The following is a 21,704-nucleotide window of genomic DNA, read 5'->3' on the forward strand; positions in this document are numbered from 1 at the left end:
ATACCTTTCTTGGCCTTTTGGCTAAGATCAAGTGTAATATCTATTCTTATCAGTTTAATATCTGATACGTGAGCCATTGGCTCACATATATTAAATTATTTTTTTCAGGGGGAGTTATCGTTGCAGTAGCTTGCTATCGATGCTCTTAAGCGTCGCTCTGCAAGGGCCTGATGCACCTTACCAAAAAAGTTTTTCAAGATTTTGTCTGAAATTCCTTGCAAACAATGTAATTTTATTTATTAATAAGCACTGGTGAAACAAGTTACAAACCTCTGAAGATTTTGTAGTGATTAGGCTCCAAATTGATTAATTGTGGTGATATTGAGCAGTTTGTGAATGGTGAGGAGCTAGAGACTACCTCAGAGAGAGCTCCTGTGAGTGACCCAGGTAAGGAAAATTTGGAGGAATGTGGTGTGATCGATAAATATCTATTCTCTAGGTCTGTGGCTGGCTTAGTTGAAGAATTATCTTAGTCTTCCATATTGATGAATATGATAGCTATGTAGTTGATTTAGTTATGGTGAATAATAGGGTGAAACCTTTTGCCCATTTGACTATGTATGATGATTTTTTTTGAGAAGCTGGTTGTTGGTGATAAGAGAAGATGAGGGAAAAACGAGATGGTCTCCTTTTATATGTTAGTTAAGGTTTCTAGTAGTAAGAATCTTGGGAGAGTTGACAGTGCACCTGGAAAAAAGTAAATAGATGTAGAAGAAGGGGAAGAAGAGCCTTTTTCTGAGCCATTGTCCCCTATGACGCTTGTTGGTGCTTCAAATTTGGGTATATTTATTAAAATTGAGGATATGGGTTAGAGCACTTCTGAAGAGGCAAGTTCGGTGGAGGGTTTTGTTGATGAACCAGTACAGTTTAATCAATTGAAGATAAGGGTCATAGTGTTACACAAGAGACTCACTTTAAGTCCTTTCTGGAAGGTAAAAAAGAAGATTTCAAAGTTTTTAATGTTAATTTTGAGAAAAGGCTAGCACTTGAAGGTGCAGGAAAAAATCAGCTAATAAAAGGAAATATAAATCATTTTTATCAATATGATGATAGAAAACCTGAAAAGTAAAATCAAACCAGTATTTGATATAGGTGTACATTCCTATGATCCATTGGCAGCCATCTCAATGTTATCCAAAAACGGTCAATGAAGAGAGGAAAGTTCAGGATGTGGATTTGATATTTCAATACCAAATTCCAACTCTACTAGATGGTAATTTACCTTAGACGAATAAAGGTGATAAGTTGCAAGAATTAGAGTTCAATAGTTCTGGCTACTTTGAATATGTAAAACAAACTTCCACTTTAGACCACAAAGTAAAAGCAAAAGCAGAAGATGATGTTCAAAGACAAGGTAAAGAAAAAAACTTACTTTCTGATTAAAAAGTTGAAGAATTAATTTTCGGAAGTTCAGCAGAGCATTTTCAAGATCAGACACAAAGAGTTGATGGACATTTCCTCCTGGACTTGGATGATGATGTGGACACTGATAGGCATTGTAAAGACAATGAATTATTTGATCCTACTGCATTGGTTGCCCTCTTGAAAGCCACAACTAGTTTTGAGTTAGATTATTGTGGCCTTAAAGTCCATCTTCCAGATTATTCAATATTGAAAATCCCTTTAGTTAGGTTCCTCAGCTGCACCACCAAATGTTGGAAATGATTTATCAAAAAAAGACCTCAGTGATGAAGAAATGAAGAGGATTAAGATGGTAAAAGTCTTGAAAGTGAAATTCTTGAGACTTGTTTGGAGAGTAGGCTATTTGCCAAAGAATTCCCTTGTTGCATAAGTTTCATACAAACTGGCTCTAGTATTAGCCTTGAATTAGCCACGAGGGTTCCTCTATAGTATGAAGCAGAAGGTAAAGATGATTTATACTTCTGTTTGAACGTTTTGGTTCTTAAGAAAACTGAAGTGGGGAAAAGTGCACCCATTAATTCTATTTTTGGTAAGGAGAAAACCTGCATTTGAGCCTGGAACCACATCTGGCTAGATGGAGTTCAGATGAAAATCCTTGACAAACCGAGCCTCAGATTTCTTATAACAGAACAACCTATCAACATGAGAATATTAACATCTATAAAGAAGTTTACGAAAGAGTTCCCTTCAAATGTTGTCTTTTATGTTGATTGATTCAACATCCATACCAGATATTCTAGTAATTTTCCATTGTTATTAAGGTTAGTTACTAGCTCTCTTGGTTAATCAATTTGCCAAATGCTTTTGTGTGTTTGACTCATGTTGCTTTTAATCCCCTAGAGAGGCGATCTAGGGTTCTCTTTGGAATGGTAAAAATAGTTATTTATTTGATTTTGCTGCATTGGTTGTGTTCTTGAAAGTTGCAACTAGTCCTGAGTTAGATCATGGTAGCCTTACAATCCCCCCAACTTCCAGAAAATTCACTCTTGAATATCCCTCTGGCTTAGGTCCCTTAACTGCACCACCAAATGTTGGAAATAATGCATCGACGACTTCAGCAAAGAAAAGATGACATAACTCTTGAGTGTGAAATTCTTGAGACTTGCTCAGAAAGTATGATATTCATAAGAGAATTCCTTTGTTGCATAAGTTTCATACAAACTAGCTCTATAGCTTTAGGGAGGCATTCCTGTGAAGTATTTTGCCTTCAATTAGCCAAGAAGGTTAGTCTGTGTTAGGTATCTAAGAGTTTCTCTCTAGAAACCAGTAGAAACAAGTCTCCTTAACTGCAAAACCAACCTCAGATTCTAAAATCCAACCAAGTTTCAAAATACAAGCAATGGAAGCAAGTTGTAATTATAAATATTTGTATGTAAAATGTAGAACTAACAACAATGAGATAAACAAAGATCTTGTATTGAGCACTTGAGAAATGAAATACAGATTGTTCTGATTAACTTTTTGGCATATTTACTTTCATTAAAAGCAAATCACATAAAACATAATCACTAAGAATCAACAGTAACTCAATCTCTCTCCAACTTTCGAAAGGCTAGGTCTTTCCCTTACTGCCTATTCTTTTATTTTCTTCTTCTCCCCTCTTTCTTTCTTTCCCACGGCTATTATACCAACCTCCTCCTTGCAGTGCCTCCTCCAATCTTATGATGCCACCTCATCAATGAATACCCCTATGGTCTCCTCTATTAATTCTAGACCTATTATGCATAATGTTGGCAGATGGTTTTCTGTTGCATACTCCTTTATCTTACTATCATGTGTCTTTAGAGACATTTTCTTCCTTTAATTATTCTTCTTGCAAGAGTGATATATGAGTTCTAACATTACCTCGCCCAACGAGAACCACTTTGTCCTTAAGGTGGAGATGAAAAAACTGCATATTACTTGCACTACTAGGATACTTTGGAAAGAGACTAGAACAAACGTCTATGACATAAGTCTAACATGTGTCTCTGTCAAAGAAGATGCTAAGTGAATGTCATAAGATCCATCACATTGCAAAATCTTAAACTATCTTTCCTTAATTGGATAAACAAAGCCACCACCAATTGAATGGCAAAAGTAAAATGATAGGGTCTAAAAGAAATTGAACAACTGCCCAAGCTTATAAACTTTTTGAGTAAAAAACTTTTTCATCATTTCCACTAAAAAAAGTTGCCACAAATTTGTTATCTTCATTCTTCCCTAAAGAATACAATTTAAAGCTACAAGCCCCTAAACTCTTCCTATAAAGTCTGCCAATCCTCAACTTCCCCACTACCTCACTAGTCATCTTACTCAACATATCAACCACAAGCCAAATATATTTTAACCAACTCCAAATAGCAAACGTTGTTTTTTCTTTAAAAGAACTTGAATGTTTTAACCTAATGACAATGAAATTAATATTCTGAAAATTATTAAACTCACGTGTGGAGATCTCGCAATCAAATTTCTTCATGGCTTCCTGAGGTCCATCCCTAACACCAACAAGAGTAATGAAGTATGGATATGAACTTGCATCAACAATACATTGGATTGTTTTCTTTTCTCGTAGGCTAAGATCTTCAACAAGTATATCAACACTCATTATAACCTGGCCATCTACAAATATAACCAATACATGGTATTGCCCACCACCCTTCTTTACCATGTGAATTGAAACTTCAATAACTGTTGTAGAAGAAATTAGCGTTGTAAGTCGCCATCTCAAAACTATCTTTTTGTAACAGGATAATACTTCTTCAAAACCATGGACATGAAAATTGCAAAAACTAAACACTTCATGATCATGTGTTGTAGTCTCACCAAGGCCAAAACAAGGGATCAAGTTGTCTTCACCAAAGAAGGCAATCGTCTTTACACTTGTAGAGATTGCATTTTTGTATGAATTAGGAGTGTCTCTAATGGTCTGAAGGCTCTGATTATATAATGATATTTTGCCAATCCATTCATTGCTTTTTTGTAAAATCAATTCCGAGAATGAGATTGGACGATTTTAAGATAACTCTCAAGGTTAATGATGATGCCATTGGACGAAATAGATATATAAAGACCACCCTCTTGAACTGGCGTTTGCAAACACTTGATATTTTCTTGAAGTTGTCTGGTTCTATATCCAAGTCTCTATCTGTGATTCCAAAAATACAACTAACATCTACAATGCCTTATATAAATTTAACAGAGTATGACAATGGCAATGCTAAACCTCGTCCCCTTATACGAAAACTATAGAAGCAAACAATGATAACTTCATAAACAATTTGGTGAGTTGCTTGTGTGTGAGTTGGTTGAGACAAACTATAGGTGTAATGCATCCGTAGTTGATCAATTCTAATATGGGAGAAGATAGACATTGCTTTGGTTGAATGGTTTTTAGGAAGAAGGCGTCGATAACTTGCATTGGTGTAATGGTGTGGTGGAATAGGAATTATTAGGAAAGCTGGGTTAGGTTGGGTTGATTGGGTTTGGATTGTGATGGTTAGAATAATTGGATTAGGTATAATTAAGTGAATTTGGGTTAGGTTTGGTTGTGTTATTGAATTGTGTTTTGTTTTGGTAAAATAGGGTGATAGAGTGGGCATGGGTTAGGGTATAAGTGGTATTGGGTTTAATGTGAACCAATTAGGTTTTGGGTATGGCCTTAGACTTGAATAATTGTTATGTGTGATTAATTGAGTTTGCAATTTGGGCTTTTTGGTGTTAAGGTTTTTGGACTAGAATAGGTAGTGTATTGGTTTAGTTGAGTTTGGGTTGGATTGGGTGTTTAAGATGTGGGTTGTAATGGATTTGGTTTTAATTGTAATGGGTTTGTGTTTAATAAATTGGATTTGGGTTGGATAAATGGACTGTTGGGTTGGGTAGGGTTATGAAATTTGCTTTCTCCTTTTTCCCAACTACGTCTCCCCCTATTTTCATGGTTGCAACCGTTTTCAACCTAGTGATGGCCTACATATCCATTCATCTCTCCTTTTTCTTCTTTTTGTTCTCATTTTTCTTTAACTTGCATTGTTCGTTCTCTCCCCGTTTTCAATCGAAGTCAAGCTCCCAATGAACCAACGAATTTTAGCAATTGAAACTCGTTGAGGCCAACCATTTCATCCTTCCAACCTCTGTCTTCAACGAATAGATCATTAAAAATTGTTGAATCTTCCTCTAGAATACTGACATCAACTAACTCAGCTTCTTTTCTCTTTGTCTCTCCATTAAACTCAATTAGAATACCCTTTCCATACAAATCATCTTTCTCCACCCTAAAGACAACCCATAACTTGTGTTTACAATCATGGTTTAAGTCTTCCTTTCCATCACAGTTGATACAAATTCTTTTCTCCCATCTTTCTCGGATTTCATATTATGTTAATTGTCAAACATACCTCAATCATCCCTCATCATCGATGATAAGTTCAAGTCTCTTCATCCGCAAAATCAAAGGCTCTAATACCAATTGTTAGGAACCCAGGAGTGTCTCTCTAGAAACCAACAGAAACAAGTCTCCTTAACTACAAAACCAACCTCAGATTCCAAAATCCAAACCAAGTTTCAAAATACAAGCAATGGAAGCAAGTTGTAATTATAGATATTTGTATGTAAAATGTAAAACCAACAACAATGAGATAAACAAAAATCTTGTATTGAGCACTTGAGAAATGAAATATAAATTGTTCAAATTAACTTTTTGGCATATTTACTTTCATTAAAAGCAAATCACAGAAAACATAATCACCAAGAATCAACAACAACTCAATCTTTCCCCAGCTTTCGAGAGGCTCGGTCTCTCCCTCACTTCTTATTCTTCTATTTTCTTCTTCTCCCCTCTACCAACCTCCTCCTTGCAGTGCCTCCTCCAATCTTATGATGCCATCTCATCTATGAATACCCCTATGGTCCTCTCTGTTAATTGTGGGCCTATTGTGCATAATGTCAGCAGATGGTTTTCTGTTGCACGCTCTTTTATCTTATTGCCATGTGTCTTTAGAGACATTTTCTTCTTTTGATTATTCTTCCTGCAAGAGTGATATATGAGTTCTAACAGTTTGCAGTGTGAAGTAGAAGGTTAATGATTTAGACTTTTCTTTAAACATTTTGGTGCCTGGGAAAACCGGGTTAGGAAACAATGCAACCATCAATTCTATTTTTGGCGAGAAGAAAACAAGTGTTGATGCATTTGAACCTGGAACTACCTCTGTGAAATTTATCGATGGAATGATAAATGGAGTTAAGATGAATATCCTTGACACACCAAGCCTCAGATCTCCTATGACAGAACAAATTATCAACAAGAGAATATTAGCTTTTATAAATAAGTTCCCTCCAAATGTTGTGTTATCTTTTATGTTGATCGATTAGACACCCAAACTACAGATTCTAATAATTTTCTGTTGTTAAGGTTAATTACTAGGTCTCTTGGTTCATTGATATGGAAACATGTTATTGTGTATTTGATTTATGCTGATTCCGATCCCCCAAAGGGACTATCTGGCTCTCCTCTTAGCTATGAGGTTTTTGTTCCTCAAATATTCCATGATATCCAGAGAGATATCAGCCAAACAAATGACAGTCTGCTTCTGATGAACCCAGGTATGATGCCTCCAGTGTCTTCTATTGAGAACCATCCATCCTTTCAAAAGAATAGATTTGGTAAAAGTGTTACTAGTTGCTTCTCATTAAAGATACTATCTGAAGCAACTAATGTGCCAAGACATCAAGATCCCTTCAATTATAAGAAGTTTTTTGTCTTCTGTTGTCCAGCACTTATATTCTAATTCTTTTGTTATCAACATTGCAGTTTTGCTCCCATCCAAAACCCTCCACTGATCATGGTGGTGATGAAACAGACTCAGATAACGAATTGGGTGATTGATCAAATTCTAAACTGGAAGACAAGGATGAATACTCCCAGCTTCCACCTTTCTAGCCTCTGAGGAAGTCTCAAGTTGTTGAACTGAGTAAGAAGCACAAGAAATCCTTCTTTGAGGAGTATGACTATCGGGTCAAGCTCTTCCAGAAGAAACAATTGGTTATTTCCTAGTTGGTGAGGGCCAGCGATTGTCATGTGCTAGATGCTTAATCGAACTATAAACTGAACTGGCGACAAGCAGGTGGCAGAATAACTAGGTCTGATATTGCTAGCCGGTTTCCTGGTGCATTCAGTCCTGAATTAACAAAGGATAAAAGGGACTTTGTTGTCCAATTAGAATCCTCAGTTTTAGCAAAGCATAGGGACAAAAGATCAGCCATGGCAGGATTTGAAAACCAACCTTTAGAAAGCATCAGGCTGCTTACACTCTCAGAAGTGAAACAAAATTCAGAACCTTCAAAATAAACATAACATTTGTTGGATTATCAGTTACTTTATTCAGTAAAATTGTGGTAACTGGACTTAAAATTGAGGATATGATTGCTGCTGGAAGGGGCTTGCTATTAGTAGATGATACAGCGTATGAAGCCAACCTTGAACAATACCTTAAGGATAAAGATATTCCTGTAGAACAGGACAATTCAAGTTTAAGCCTGTGGCTTATCAATTGGAGAGGTGACTTAACTATGGTATCCGACCTACAGTCTTAGTTCTGCATCGTATTGGATTCTAAATGGCAATATGTTATGATTCTAAACCTGCAAAAGGCTGAGATTATTCTAGTGGGTTTGTAATATGAGCTGTAACATTAATGAGATGGAACCCATTTTGTATAGATACGCATTTCATGATCTTTATTTGGTGGAAGTACCTGGTAATTCATGTAGCCATCTCATTCAAGAACGACAGAATTAGACCAAGTTAAAACGTATTTGTTGACACACAGTTTGACAGCCACTGTGCTCACTGTGATGTTAATTTTTACAGTAACTTGGTCAGCCACGATGTGAGCCAATGTTTAAAAGTTGTTAAAATTCTGGAATTTAATTTTACAATACGGTTAAAAAAATTAACTCTTTGGCTTAGAATTCTTATTACATAGTTTCACATGGTGTTAGACACAAACCGAATTGATTTGGGCTCAAACGTTGGCTTAGCTCAATTTAATTCAATTTGAATTTATTTAATTTAAATTTGAACTGAATTTGAGTTAAAAGGTTTGACTTGATTTGGCTTGCGACCTTGATAGCTGGTTTAATTCAGTTTGAACTTAACTCGTACCTTGATTCTAATTATATTATATAATTGTTAAACGACGTTATTTTGTCAGTGAGTTATGAATTCAAACCATGAATCTGAGTCACATATTTAAGTCATAAATTCAAACAATAAATTCAAATCAAACTTGAAGCAAATTATTTTAATTCGAATCAGACTCTAATTATTTTTAATGTTAACTTGACGAGTTCAAATCAAACTTAAATCAAACTATTTTTTATTCAAACTAAACTCCAATCAAAAAGTGTTTAGAGCATAGTTCCGATCCACCCATAGCATCTATTATTTTATACTTAAATAAATATTAAAAGATATTTATTTAATAAAATTATATATACAAACAATATATATCACAATAGGATATAAGTAACATATTACTATGTAAAATAACATTCAATCACATAATAATATATTATTATTTATAAACAAATTTATACTCATTATTTATATATATAATATTACTCATCTTTATTATAACAAATCAACTCCATTGTTTAATTTATATTACATAATTCGTGAATTCAACAAAATATGATGAAAATTGAAAATAAAAGATTAAAAATAAATTGATAAAAAATTATTATTTATCAAACAAGTTTGAACTCAACTGACACACAGAGTTTCACCTCTCATGTGAAAAACACGGTGATTCTTCAATGATCGAACGGCTCATGCATCCTCATTGTGATCAGGGGATAAAAGTATGGCAAAGAGATCGTAACAGAGCTTCGGTACAGCCATGCTCTGAGTTTTCGAAGTCCCACATTGCTCAAGGGAAAGGAAGACAGAAAGCGGGTGAGCTATAAAATGGAAGTTGAGGTAATGAATAAAGCATACCTTTCTCGGCCTTTTGGCTAAGATCAAGTGTAGTATCTGTTCTTATCAGTTTAATATCTGATACGTGAGCCATTGGCTCACATGATATTAAATTTATTTTTTTAGGGGGAGTGCCTGTTAAGGTTAGCTTGCTATCGGGGCTCTCGAGCGTCGCCCATGCGTTGCACTACTGCAAGGGCCTGGCGCACCCCACCAAATTAGGTTTAAAGTTTATGTTCGAAATTTCAATTTGGACAGTTGAAAGATATGTGTATTGATGTCTAATTGGTGAAACAACCATTTGGTGATTGGCCGCCAAATGGTTGCAGTGATAGTGAGGGGTTTGTGAGTGATGAGGAGTTTGAGACTTCCGCAGAGAGGGCTTCTGTGGTTGTGACCCAGCCTGATAAGGAATTAAAGGAAAGTTGTGTTACCGATAAACATCTATTCTTTTAGGTTGGGGGCTGACCTTGATGAAGAATTGTCTCAACAATCCATAGTAGAGGATGAATATGATGGCTCTGTAGTTGATTTAGCTGTGGTGAATAATCCAAGGGTGCAAACTTTTGCCCTTTGGACTATCGATAATGATTTTCGTGAGGAGCTGGTTGGTGGAGATGAGGAGAGCGAGATGTTGTCTTTTCATATGTTAGCTACGGTTCCTGATAGTGGGAATCTTGAGAGAGTTGACAGTGCACTTAGAATGAAGTTAATGGATATAGAAGAAGGGGAAAGAGGAGCCTTTTTCTGAGCCACTGATCCCTGTGATGTTTGTTGACGCTTCAGATTTGGGTAAATTTATTGGAGTAGAGGATGTGGGTTTGAGTACTTTTGGAGAAGCAAGTTTGGTGGAGGATTCTTTTGATAAATTAAGGATGTGAATTTGAGTACTTTTGGAGTAGCAGGTTTGGTGGAGGATTCTGTTGATAAATTGAGGATGCAGATTTGAGTACTGCTAGAGAGGCAAGTTTAGTGGAGGATTCTGTTGATAAACTAGTGACAGATGAATCAATTGAACATAAAGATCAAAGTGATACAAAGGAGACTCACTTTGAGTCCTTTCTGGAAGGTAAAGAACTTTTAAAAGTAGTTTTAAGCAAGGGCCAGTACTTGAAGTTGCAAGGAAAAATCAAACCAGTACTAGGAAGTGGAAGTCCTTTTGATCAATGTGGTGACAAAGAAAACCTGGAAAGATCTAGCCAGTATTTGATATGGGATACATTGGTATGATCCATTGGCAGCCATCTCAGTGGTACCCAAAGATGGTCTTATTTGAAGGGAGGGAAGTTCAGGATGTGGACTATAATGTTTCAGAACTACATTCTAGCTCTACTAGACGGTAATTTGCCTCAGACAAATGAAGGTGATAGAGTCAAAGTTAAATGGTTCCGGCTCCTTTGAATATGTAAAACAAATTTCCACTTTAGACCATGAAGTAAAACCAGAAGTGGAAGATGATGTTCAAAGATGAGGAAGAGAAAAGAGAATACTTTCTTATCAAGAAGTTGAAGAATTAATTTTCAGAAGTTCAGCAGAGGATTTTCAAGATCAGTCACAGAGAGTTGATGGACAGATCCTCCTGGACTCGGATGAAGTGGACATTGATAGGAATGGTAAAGACAGTGAATTATATGATTTTGCTGCATTGGCTGCCGTCTTGAAAGTCACAACTACTCCTGAGTCAGATCATGGCGGCCCTACATTCTCCCCTGCTTCCAGAGTATTCACTCCTGAAAATCCCTTTGGCTCAGGTTCCTCAGCTGCACCATCAAATGTCAGAAATAATGAATCAAAGGATGACTTCGGTGATGAAGAAAGGAAGAGGATTGAGATGGTACAACTCTTGAGAGTGAAATTCTTGAGACTTGTTCAGAAAGTAGGCCATTCTCCAGAGAATTCCCTTTTTGCACAAGTTTCATACAAACTGGCTCTAGCTTTGGGGAGGCGTTCCAATGATGGCAATGAAGTATTTAGCCTTGAATCAGCCAAGAGGGTTGCTGTGCAGTGCGAAGCAGAACGTGATGTTGATTTAGACTTCTCTTTGAACATTTTGGTGCTTGGGAAAACCGGACTGGGGAAGAGTGCAATCATTAATCCTATTTGTGGCTAAGAGAAACTAGTGTTGATGCATTTGAACCTGGAACTACCCCTGTGAAACTTATTGATGGAATGCTAGATGGAGTTAAGATGAAAATCCTTGGCACTCTGAGCCTCAGATCTCCTATGACAGAACAAGTTATCAACATGAGAATATTAGCATCTATAAAGAAGTTTATGAAGGAGTTCCCTCCAGACGTTGTCCTTTATGTTGACTGATTAGACACCCATATTAGAGATTCTAGTAATTTTCCATTGTTAAGGTTAATTACTAGCTTTCTTGGTTCATCAATATAGAAAAATGCTATTGACTGTTGCTTCTGATTCCCCCAGAGGGGCCATCTGGGGCTCCGCTTGGCCTGAGGTTTTTGGTGCTTAGATATTCCATGCAACCATGGAGATATCAGCCTAGCAGATGGTAGTCTGCTTCTGATGAACCAAGGTATGATGTATCCAGTGTCAACCATCCATCCTTTCAAAAGAATAGATTTGGTAAAAGTGCTACTAGTTGCTTCTCATTAAGATCCCTTCAATTATAAGAAGCTTTTTGTCTTCCATCGTACTGCACCTCTATTCTAAATCTTTTGTCATCACCATTGCAGTTTTGTTCTCATCCAAAACCCCCCACTGATCATGGTGGTGATGAAATTGACTTGGATAATGAATTGAGTGATTTATCAGATTCTTAACTGGAAGTCAAGGATGAATACTTCCAGCTTGCACCTTTCAAGCCTTTGAGAAGTCTCAGGTTGTTAAGCTGCACAAGGAGCAAAACAAGTCCCCCTCTGAGGAGTATGATTATCAGGTCAAGCTCTTCCAGAAGAAACAGTCCGTTATTTACTGGTTGGCGAGGAGCTGTGCTTGTTTGTGAGCTAGATGCTTAATCGAACTATAAACTGAACTAGTGACGAGCAGGTAGGAGAGTGACCAGGCCTGACATTGCTAGCGAGGTTCCTGGTGCATTCAGTCTTCAGTTAACTAAGTATAATTGGAACTTTGTTGTCCAATTAGAATCTTCAGTGCAGCAAAGCATGGGGACAGAGGATCAACCATAGCAAAATTTTACACACAAACCTTCAGAAAGCAGCAGGCTGCTTACCGCTCTCAGAGGCGAAACAAAATTCAAAACCTTCAACAAAAACAAAACATCTGCTATATTATCAGTTAATTCGGTGAGAACTGAACTTAAGATTGAGGATATGATTGTTTTTGGAAGGGGCTTGGCATTGGTAGATGATACAGCGAATGGAGACAACCTGGAACAGCCCAGGATAAAGCTTTTCCTGTAGAATAGGATGATTTCAGTTTAAGCCTGTGGCTTATGAATTGGAGAGGTGATTTAATTATGGTGGCCAACCTACAGTCTCGGTCGTATTGAATTCTAAATGGCAATATGTTATGGATTGAACGACCCGCAAAATGAGCAAAAATTGTAAAATTTAGCAGCTCAGAGCAGCTACAATGACACTCATTAGCATTCTTCCATTAGCAATATCCGTCTTCTGGTATAATTTTCCTGGATCTTATTGAAAAAACTGTACATTCTGGCTGCTGTTAGTAGTCTTATTTCTCATGTTCAACTTTGTTCCATCTGCAAAGCGCTGAAGTTATTCTAATGGGTCTGAAATGTGTGTTGTAACATTAATGAGATGAACCTCAGTTTATACTGTTAAATTTTTACAATTTGTTTATATGTATAGTTTTATTCTTTGTATAGAGTAGCATTTCATGATCTTTATCTGGTGGAAGAAGTTGGTAATTCATATAGCCAAGTCAGTCAAGAACAACAGAATGAGATGAGTTAAAAAGCACTTGTTTAAAGAGAGTTTGACAGTCAGCCACAATGGTCACAGTGATGCCTCAATTTGACGCAAATGCATTCTAATTGGTAGCTGAACCACTGGGGGCAGAACGGCTCTCCCGTTCTACACCCAAACAGCTACTGAGACCAAGAGTCATCAAGCTGGCAGCCCATCGCCCATTGATTTTTTTTTTTTTGAATAAACATTTTCCATACAAACCCACCCCACCCCGACATGTCCATGGGTCAAGCTAGCTTCGGCTCAATTTATCGTAACCATGGGCTGGGTCTTAGCCTTGGACAGTGATAGGCCTTCAGGGTAAGTTAACCCATTTAATTTGTAAGGCCTAAAGCTACATTTAAACAAATTTTTTTAAATAATTTTAATTAAAAAATTTAAATACAAATTATTTTTCAATTATTAAAATTTATGATAGTTATATTTTATTTATGATGGAGGAATACCGTAGTTACATAATAAAAAATATTATAAGTTTATAATATAGTAATAATATAGTATAAATAAATTAATTTACACACTATATAATTGTAAACATAAATAAAATATATATATCATATCATTTATCTATTTATCTTTAATGTTCAAATTTCTGAATTTATTTAATATTGAATTAATTTATAATATTTTATTATGATAAAATTGAAATAAAAATGAAAGAGATCATGAAAGAATTATTTAATTTTAATGGTGTTATTTTTTTAATTTTTTATTTATAAATAACTTATAATCAAGACATATGATACATTTGCACAACTGCTCATTCTATTAATTTTGATTTGCAATTTTGTAAAAAAGTTGTTGCATTAAGACATTAAAATATTCTCATTCCGGTGTCATAATTTATTAAGTATTAAAAAACATTTTAAATGAATATGAAATAAATAACTTTATTTTTGCAATTACATTTGAAAATATAAAAAATAATAAAGTAATTGAGTTAATGATGAATTATTTGAATTTATCATATGATAAAAAATTATTTCATATTAAATGCACATATTATATTATGAATTTTATAGCACAAGATGGTTTCAATTTAGCAAAAGGTTATATATGAACAATTATATATGTCATCTCTACATTTCATCATCTTCAATATGTACACAAGCATACCATCATACATGTAGAAAAATGGGTTGAAGACGTAGAGAATTAAAAACAAATGTTGAGACTATATAAAATTTAATATATCTCATGTTAAAATTGTGTAGAATATATAAAATAACTATAACATAATTTTTTAATGAACAATAAAAAAATCTCAAAAATCTAATTTTTTTTTACTAGGTATAATTGAGACATGACCAATGATCTAATGAATATATTAGAACCCCCTAACACAACCACTCATCAATGTATAGATATTTATTACCCCACCACCTATTTAATTTTATATTATATAGTAGAGATTAGTTTTATTATCAAATAATATATGTTTTGTAATGTTTTTAAAGAAATTGCAAAGAGAGATGAAGGGAATTTTTAAAAAATACAAGAAAGAAACACACCTATTGTTTGTTGCAGCTGATAATCTAGACCCTAGAGCAAAATGATTAAAAATATAAAATTTATTAGAAAAAAAAATTGTTAGAACTTTTATCTTATAGAATAGATAATATTTATAAATTTCTACTTGAAATATATAATTTTTATGAAATTAAATATGGAATAACATCATAAACCCCGAACCATAAATAAGTTCAATTAGTCCGTCTAAAGGTAAGTCACATATATTGTTTATCCTATGTAAATGTAAACAAAAGTATAACAAAGTTTCAATTATAATAAATTTTATAATTTTATTAATATTAATCATTATTTTAAAATTATAAATTAAAAAGGTGGCTCTTTCGATGTTTTAACATAGTAAAAAATACATCAAAATATTTATCATATGTTTTTTTTTTGGCCATGACACGTGCTCTTCTAATGTCTTGGATGTTTACTGTAACATTAAAATCAATTTTTAGTATAGATGGATGTATGTTGTATGACAAACAATCTAGTTTACACCATAATATGGTTGAAGCAATGATATGTATTAAAAATGATGTGATTGCAGAGTTCAAGTTAGAAAATCAAATGGTAAATAATATTTTTGAAGAATTTAATAATTTGGATATAAAAAATGAATAAAACCTATATATAATAATTGAAACTTATATATTGTATAATTGAATTTATTTTCATATATTTAATTTTTTTGCAACTACAGTATTCCTTTATTATAAATAAAGAGTTTTCATTAAGATTTTCAAGTTACTGTCATCGTTTAAATTATTTCAAAAGTAAATTAAATTATATATTAAAAATAGGAAAATTATATTAAATACCCAAAATTAAAGGGTGTTAAGTGAAATTACTCAAAATTCTAAGGTTTAAGCAAAAATGGCCTTAATTTGGGAAATAACCAAATTGCCCTTATATATAAACCCCACATTTCCCACGGATTTACTGTTTAAAATCAAAGCAAAATTAGGGTCTCCCATAGGTTTCCCACGGCGCAACGGGTTTTCATCTTTTTTGTTGATTTTTCGTGTTTTTCAGCAACTGAAAATGACAAATAAGGATAGTGCATCATCTCACTTCTTGTTTGAATCAATTTATTGTTAGGATTACTGAGATTTGAGGGAGATTTTGAGATTTGAATGTTTAAGGTATTGATTTTGAACAATGCATAAATGTTTTGATTCTTGGTTGTTTTGTTTGAATTTCTTGAGGGGTTTTGTGTTATTGGATATGTAGATTTGATTTGTATTGAAATTAGAGGCTGAAATCATAATTTTTGGCTGGAAAATGAGTTAGATCTGTAGGCACTGCATAATCTCTTACGGGGCCCATAGGATGGGGGGAAAATTTAACGTTTTCAAAATTTTAGGGGAAGGGGGAACAAGGGGAGATCCACGGGGTTCCGTGAAAAATTTTACACTGAACCATGGGGAATCCATGAAAACCGTGGGTTGGGTGGAAATTAACTTTTTTAAAACTATAAGGTCTACATGATACAGATTTTGAACGACCATAACTTTTGATCCAGGAGGAGTTATAAGGCCTGTAATATATCAACGCAAAGCTCGTTTCGAGTTCTATAACGACAACTAGTTTGCTAGTAGTGCTAAATTTGGAGGCCAAAATAAAACTGTTTCAATGTATATTATGCAGTTTTTTTGTTTTATCAAATTTAAGATTTTCGATTTTTATGATTTTGAGTTTGTTTGTGACTGGGCTAGAATTTTTTGATATGTAATTTTTAAATTTGATATTTATAATTACTATGTGCTTTTTTAGACATGTTTTACGATGTAATTAAAAAATTTTTTATCGATTTTTCAGTTTTCTTGTTCATAAGCTATTTGAATGTGTAATTTTGAAAATTCAGATATGTTTTTTTAGATTTTCGAGTAATTTTTTTATTATTGACATTCTAGGGTATTTTAATATATCTATTTATTTATAATATGTTATTTTCAATATAGTTTTCACGAATTGATTTTTTTTATTTGAATTCAGAAATACGAATTTTTTCTTTTTGAACAAACCCGTAGTAATTGATATTAAGTAAAAATGAGAGTGAAAGTGAGTATTTAAGTGATATAAAAAATATATGTAATGAGAGTGAGAGTGAGAGAGTTTATATAAATGTGATGAAGGATAATTTTTGTATTTTAAAAAAAATTAGGGTGTTTTTGCTTAGAAATAGGAAGTTTGGACATTTTTCTTTAGAAATAGTGAAATTGGACATTTTTACTTAATGAAGAGGTAATTTAGTTATTTATTATAATTTCCCTTAAAAATATTTGTATTAAACAAATAACGAACTGACTTGCAAAAAACTTGAGAGCCGACCCATTAAGGGCCTGACACGGACTCTTGGCTCAAGGTTACATGATGAAAAAATCAGACATAATAAAAATAAAAATGATTTTATTAAATAAATAACAGACCAATGCTTAAAAAGCTCAAGAGTCGGCCCGTTAAGAGCCCAACATGACCCAAAGACTCTTGAGCCATACTGTAGCCTTCAAATACTGACAGGTAGGTCCACTAATTAATAAGGATAGGACGACCCAACCCGTCAGTGCGATGGGCCATTGACACCACTAATCCACACAATATTCTCCTTCTCGAATCCAAATTACGAGAATAAATAAATAAGCAGACAAACGTGTCTTTCATTTTGAAGCCATTTGCTGCAAATTCCTCTGTATCAACTCCTAGAGAAGCTAGTATTGCCGTGATGCGGAGCTCTTCGTATACAGTACGAATAATCCGTAACTTTCAATTTATAGCTTTCTTTTTAACTTGCTTTCGCTTTTTATAATTCCTTCTTAAGTTGTACGCATTTTTAGTTTTAGTATTTTTGTTGCTGAAGAGAAAGAGAAAATGGAAGATTGCTTTTGCAATTTTATTTTCTTAAGCTTTCTCTGTGGCCAAAAGAGATCGTAACAGAGCATCGACACAATCGTGCCAATTGTCCATGTGCTCTGAGTGTTCAAAGTCCCACATTGCTCAAGGGAAAGCAAGAGAGAAAGCGGGTGGAATATAAAATGGAAGCTGAGGCACTGATTGAGGCATACCTTTCTCGGCCTTTTGGCTAAGATCAAGTGTAGTATCTGTTCTTATCAGTTTAATATCTGATACGTGAGCCATTGGCTCACATGATATTAAATTTATTTTTTTAAGGGGAGAGCCCGTGACGGTAGCTTGCTATCGGGGCTTTCAAGCGTCGCCCATGCGTTGCACTACTGCGAGGGCCTGGCGCACCCCACCAAATTAGTTTTTAAAGATTTTGTCTGAAATGACCTTGCAAACAATATTTCGGACCAGTTTAAATTCTATTTATTGATAAGCACTGGCTTAAATCAAACCTTTTGTGATTTTGTGGTGATTTGGCTCTAAATTTATTAATTGCAGAAAGATAGTGAGGGGTTTGTGGGTGGTAAGGAGTTTGAACTGCCTCAGAGAGCATTTGTGGATGACCTAGATAAGGAAAATTTATAGGAAAGTGGTATAGATAACTTTCTACTCTCTAGGTCCGTGGCTGGCGTTGATGAAGAATTGTCTCAACAATCCATAGATGATGCTCAAAATGACAGCTCTGTAGTTGTTTTAGCTGTGGTGAATAATCCAAGGGTGAAGCCTTTTGCCCATTTGGCTATGGATGATGATTTTTTTGAGGAGCTGGTTGCTGGTGATGAGGATAGTGAGTTTAAGAGCAAGATGGTGTCTTTTCATATGTAGCTAAGGTTCCTGGTAGTGAGAATCTTGGGAGAGTTGTCAGTGCACCCTGAATTAAGTCAATGGGTATAGAAGAAGGGGAAGAGGAATCATTTCCTGAGCCATTGCCCCTGTGATTTTTTTAATGCTTCAGATTCAGGTAAATTTATTGGAGTTGAGGATGTGGGTTTGAGTGCTTCTGAAGAGGCACGTTTAGTGACATATGAATCAGTTGAAGATAAGGGTCATGATGTTACACAGGAGACTCACTTTGAGTCCTTTCTGAAAGGTAAAGAATGTGATTTTGTGGTTGTTAATAATAGTGTTGAGCAAGAACCAGACTTGAAGTTTCTGCAGGGAAAATTATTGAATTGAGTGGTAGTGATGGAAGAAAGAACACGGTGCCGAAATAGGAAGTGGAAATCCTTTTGATCAATGTGGTGACAAAGGAAACCTGGAAAGAAAAATCTAGCCAGTAGTTGATATGGGAGTACAGTCTTATGAACCATTGGCAGCCATCTCAATCATATCCAAAGATGGTCTTATTGAAGGTAGGGAAGTTCAGGATGCGGACTGCGAGGCTTCAGAACCAAATTCAACTCTACAAGATAGTAATTTGTCTTCGACTAATGAGGGTGATGAGGTGCAAGAATCAAGAGTTAAATAGTTCTGGCTCCTTTGAATATGTAAAACAAACTTCTACTTCAGACCACGAAGTAAAACCAGAAGCGGAAGATGATGTTCAAAGACAGGAAGAGAAAAAAGTTTACCTTTTAATCAAGAAGTTGATGAATTAATTTTTGGAAGTTCAGCAGAGGATTTTCAAGATCAGTCACAGAGAGTTGAGGACAGATCCTCCTGGACTTGGTTGATGATGTGGGCACTGATAGGAATTGCAAAGACAATGAATTATTTGATAATGCCGTTTTGGCTGCTCTCTTGAAAGCTGCAACTAGTTCTGAGTCAGATCATGGTGGCCTTTCAGTTCCCTCTGGTTCCAGATTATTTACTCTTGAAAATCCCTTTGGCTCAGTTTCCTCAGCTGCACCACTAAATCTCAGAAATGATGTATCAAAAGACGACTTCAGTGATGATGAAAAGAAGAGGATTAAGATGGTAAAACTCGAGAGTGAAATTCTTGATACTTGTTCAGAGAAAAGCCTACTCGCCAGAGAATTCCCTTGTTGTACAAGTTTTATACAAACTGGCTCTAGCTTTGGGGAGGTATACTAGTGAAGTATTTAGCCTTGAATCAGCCAAAAGGGTTGCTATGCAGTGTGAAGCAGAAGGTAAAAATACAACCATTAATTCTATTTTTGGAGAAGAGAAAACCAGTGTTAACACATTTGAACCTGGAACTACTGTGAAACTTATTGATGGAAATGTAGATGGAGTTAAAGATGAAAATCCTTGACACACTGAACCTCAGATCTCCTATGGCAGAACAAACTATCAACACGAGAATATTAGTTTCTATAAAGAAGTTTATAAAGCTCCCTCCAGGTGTTGTCCTTTATGTTGATCAATTTGATACCCATACAAGAGATTCTAATAATTTTCCATTGTTAAGGTTAACCACTGGCTCTCTTGGTTCATCACTATGGCAAAATGCTATTGTGTGTTTGACTCATGCTGCTTCTGATCCCCCACAGGGACCATTGGGGCTTCTGTTGGCTGTGAGGTTTTTGTTGCTCAAATATTCCATGCTATCCAGCGACATTATAGCCAAGCCTGTGGTAGTTTGCTTCTGATGAACCCAGGTATGATGCATCCAGTTTCTTATTGAGAACCATCCATCCTTTCAAAATAATAGATTTGGTAAAAGTGTTACTAGTTGCTTCTCATTAAAGATTTTATCTGAAGCAAACCACTTTGCCAACACATCAAGATCTCTTCAATTATAAGAAGCTTTTTGTCTTCCCTCGTCCTGCATATCTGTCCTGCTTTCTTTGTCATCATTGTTTCAGTTTCACTCCCATCCAAAACTCTCCACCGATCATGGTGGTGATGAAGTTGACTCAGATAATGAATTGGGTGATTTATCAGATTCCAAACCATAAGATGAGGGTGAATAGTACCAGTTTCCACCTTTCTAGCCTCTGAGGAAGTCTCAGGTTGCTAAGCTGAGCAAGGAGCAAAAGAAATCCTATTTTGAGGAGTATGATTATTGGGTCAAGCTGTTCCCGAAAAAACAGTGGTTATTCCTTCGTTGGTGAGGAGAAGTGCTTATCCGTGAGCTAGATGCTTAAACGAGCTATAAACCGAACTAGCGACAAGCAGGTAGGATAGTGACCAGGCCTGATATTGCTAGCCAGTTTCCTGGTGCATTCAGATTAACAAAGGATAAAAAGGGACGTTTTGTCCAATTAGAATCCTCAGTTTCAGCGAAGCATGGGGACAAAAGGATCAGCCATGGCAGGATTTGACAAACAAACCCTTAGAAAGCATAAGGCTGCTTACACTCTCAGAAGTGAAACAAAATTCAGAACCTTCAAAATAAACAAAACATCTGCTGGATTGTCAGTTACTTTATTCAGTAAAATTGCGGTAACTGGACCCTAAAATTGAGGATATGATTACTGTTGGAAGGGGCTTAGTATTGGTAGATGATACAGCGTATGGAGCCAACCTGGAACAGCACCATAAGGATAAAGATTTTCTCGTAGAGCAGGACAATTCCAGCCTAAGCCTGTGGCTTATGAATTGGAGAGATGACCTAACTATGGTGGCCAACCTACAGTTTCAGTTCTGCATTGGATTGGTATGTTTTGGATTGAAGGCCAAAAATTGTAAAATTAAGCAGCTCAGAGTAGCTACCAGTACCACTTGTTAGCATTCTTCATTTGTAAGCTGCTCCTAGTAGTCCTAGTTCTCATGTTCAATTTTGTTCCATCTGCAAAACGCAGAAGTTATTCTAGTGGGCCTGTAATATTAATGAGATGGAACCTATTTTGAATAGATGTGCATTTCATCATCCTTATCTGGTGGAAGTACTTGGTAATTCATATAGCCAAGTCGGTCAAGCACAACAGAATTAGACAAGTAGAAAAGCATTTGTTTGCAGAGATTTTGACTGTCACTACGCTCACCGTGATGCTATTTTTACGGTAACTTTAGACAGCCTCAATGTGACGCAAATGCAATCTAATTGGCAACTAAGCCATTGGTTGTTTTGTTTAAAATTGGTCAAAATT

General features: G+C 35.3%; 2 long non-coding RNA genes, 2 other non-coding genes and 2 pseudogenes across 4 annotated transcripts; 5 read left to right on the forward strand and 1 right to left on the reverse strand.

Moving 5' to 3' along the window:
• On the forward strand, positions 1 to 181 carry LOC123212635 (annotated as a pseudogene).
• A 3,363-nt stretch (positions 182 to 3,544) lies between these two features.
• LOC123211600 lies at positions 3,545 to 4,451 on the reverse strand (annotated as a pseudogene).
• A 4,661-nt stretch (positions 4,452 to 9,112) lies between these two features.
• LOC123211443 lies at positions 9,113 to 13,169 on the forward strand. The gene is made up of 2 exons (XR_006501412.1): positions 9,113 to 11,912; positions 12,073 to 13,169. It is a non-coding gene; the product is annotated as an uncharacterized LOC123211443 (long non-coding RNA).
• On the forward strand, positions 9,391 to 9,587 carry LOC123212634. The gene has a single exon (XR_006501594.1). It is a non-coding gene; the product is annotated as a U2 spliceosomal RNA (small nuclear RNA).
• A 4,306-nt stretch (positions 13,170 to 17,475) lies between the features above and the next one.
• On the forward strand, positions 17,476 to 21,484 carry LOC123211444. The gene is made up of 2 exons (XR_006501413.1): positions 17,476 to 17,551; positions 18,208 to 21,484. It is a non-coding gene; the product is annotated as an uncharacterized LOC123211444 (long non-coding RNA).
• Positions 17,867 to 18,062, forward strand: LOC123212632. Its single transcript, XR_006501592.1, has one exon. It is a non-coding gene; the product is annotated as a U2 spliceosomal RNA (small nuclear RNA).
• Positions 21,485 to 21,704: the final 220 nt, after the last annotated feature.

This window comes from Mangifera indica, chromosome 3 (genome assembly GCF_011075055.1).
Source record: "Mangifera indica cultivar Alphonso chromosome 3, CATAS_Mindica_2.1, whole genome shotgun sequence".
NCBI classification, from domain to species: Eukaryota; Viridiplantae; Streptophyta; class Magnoliopsida; order Sapindales; family Anacardiaceae; genus Mangifera; species Mangifera indica.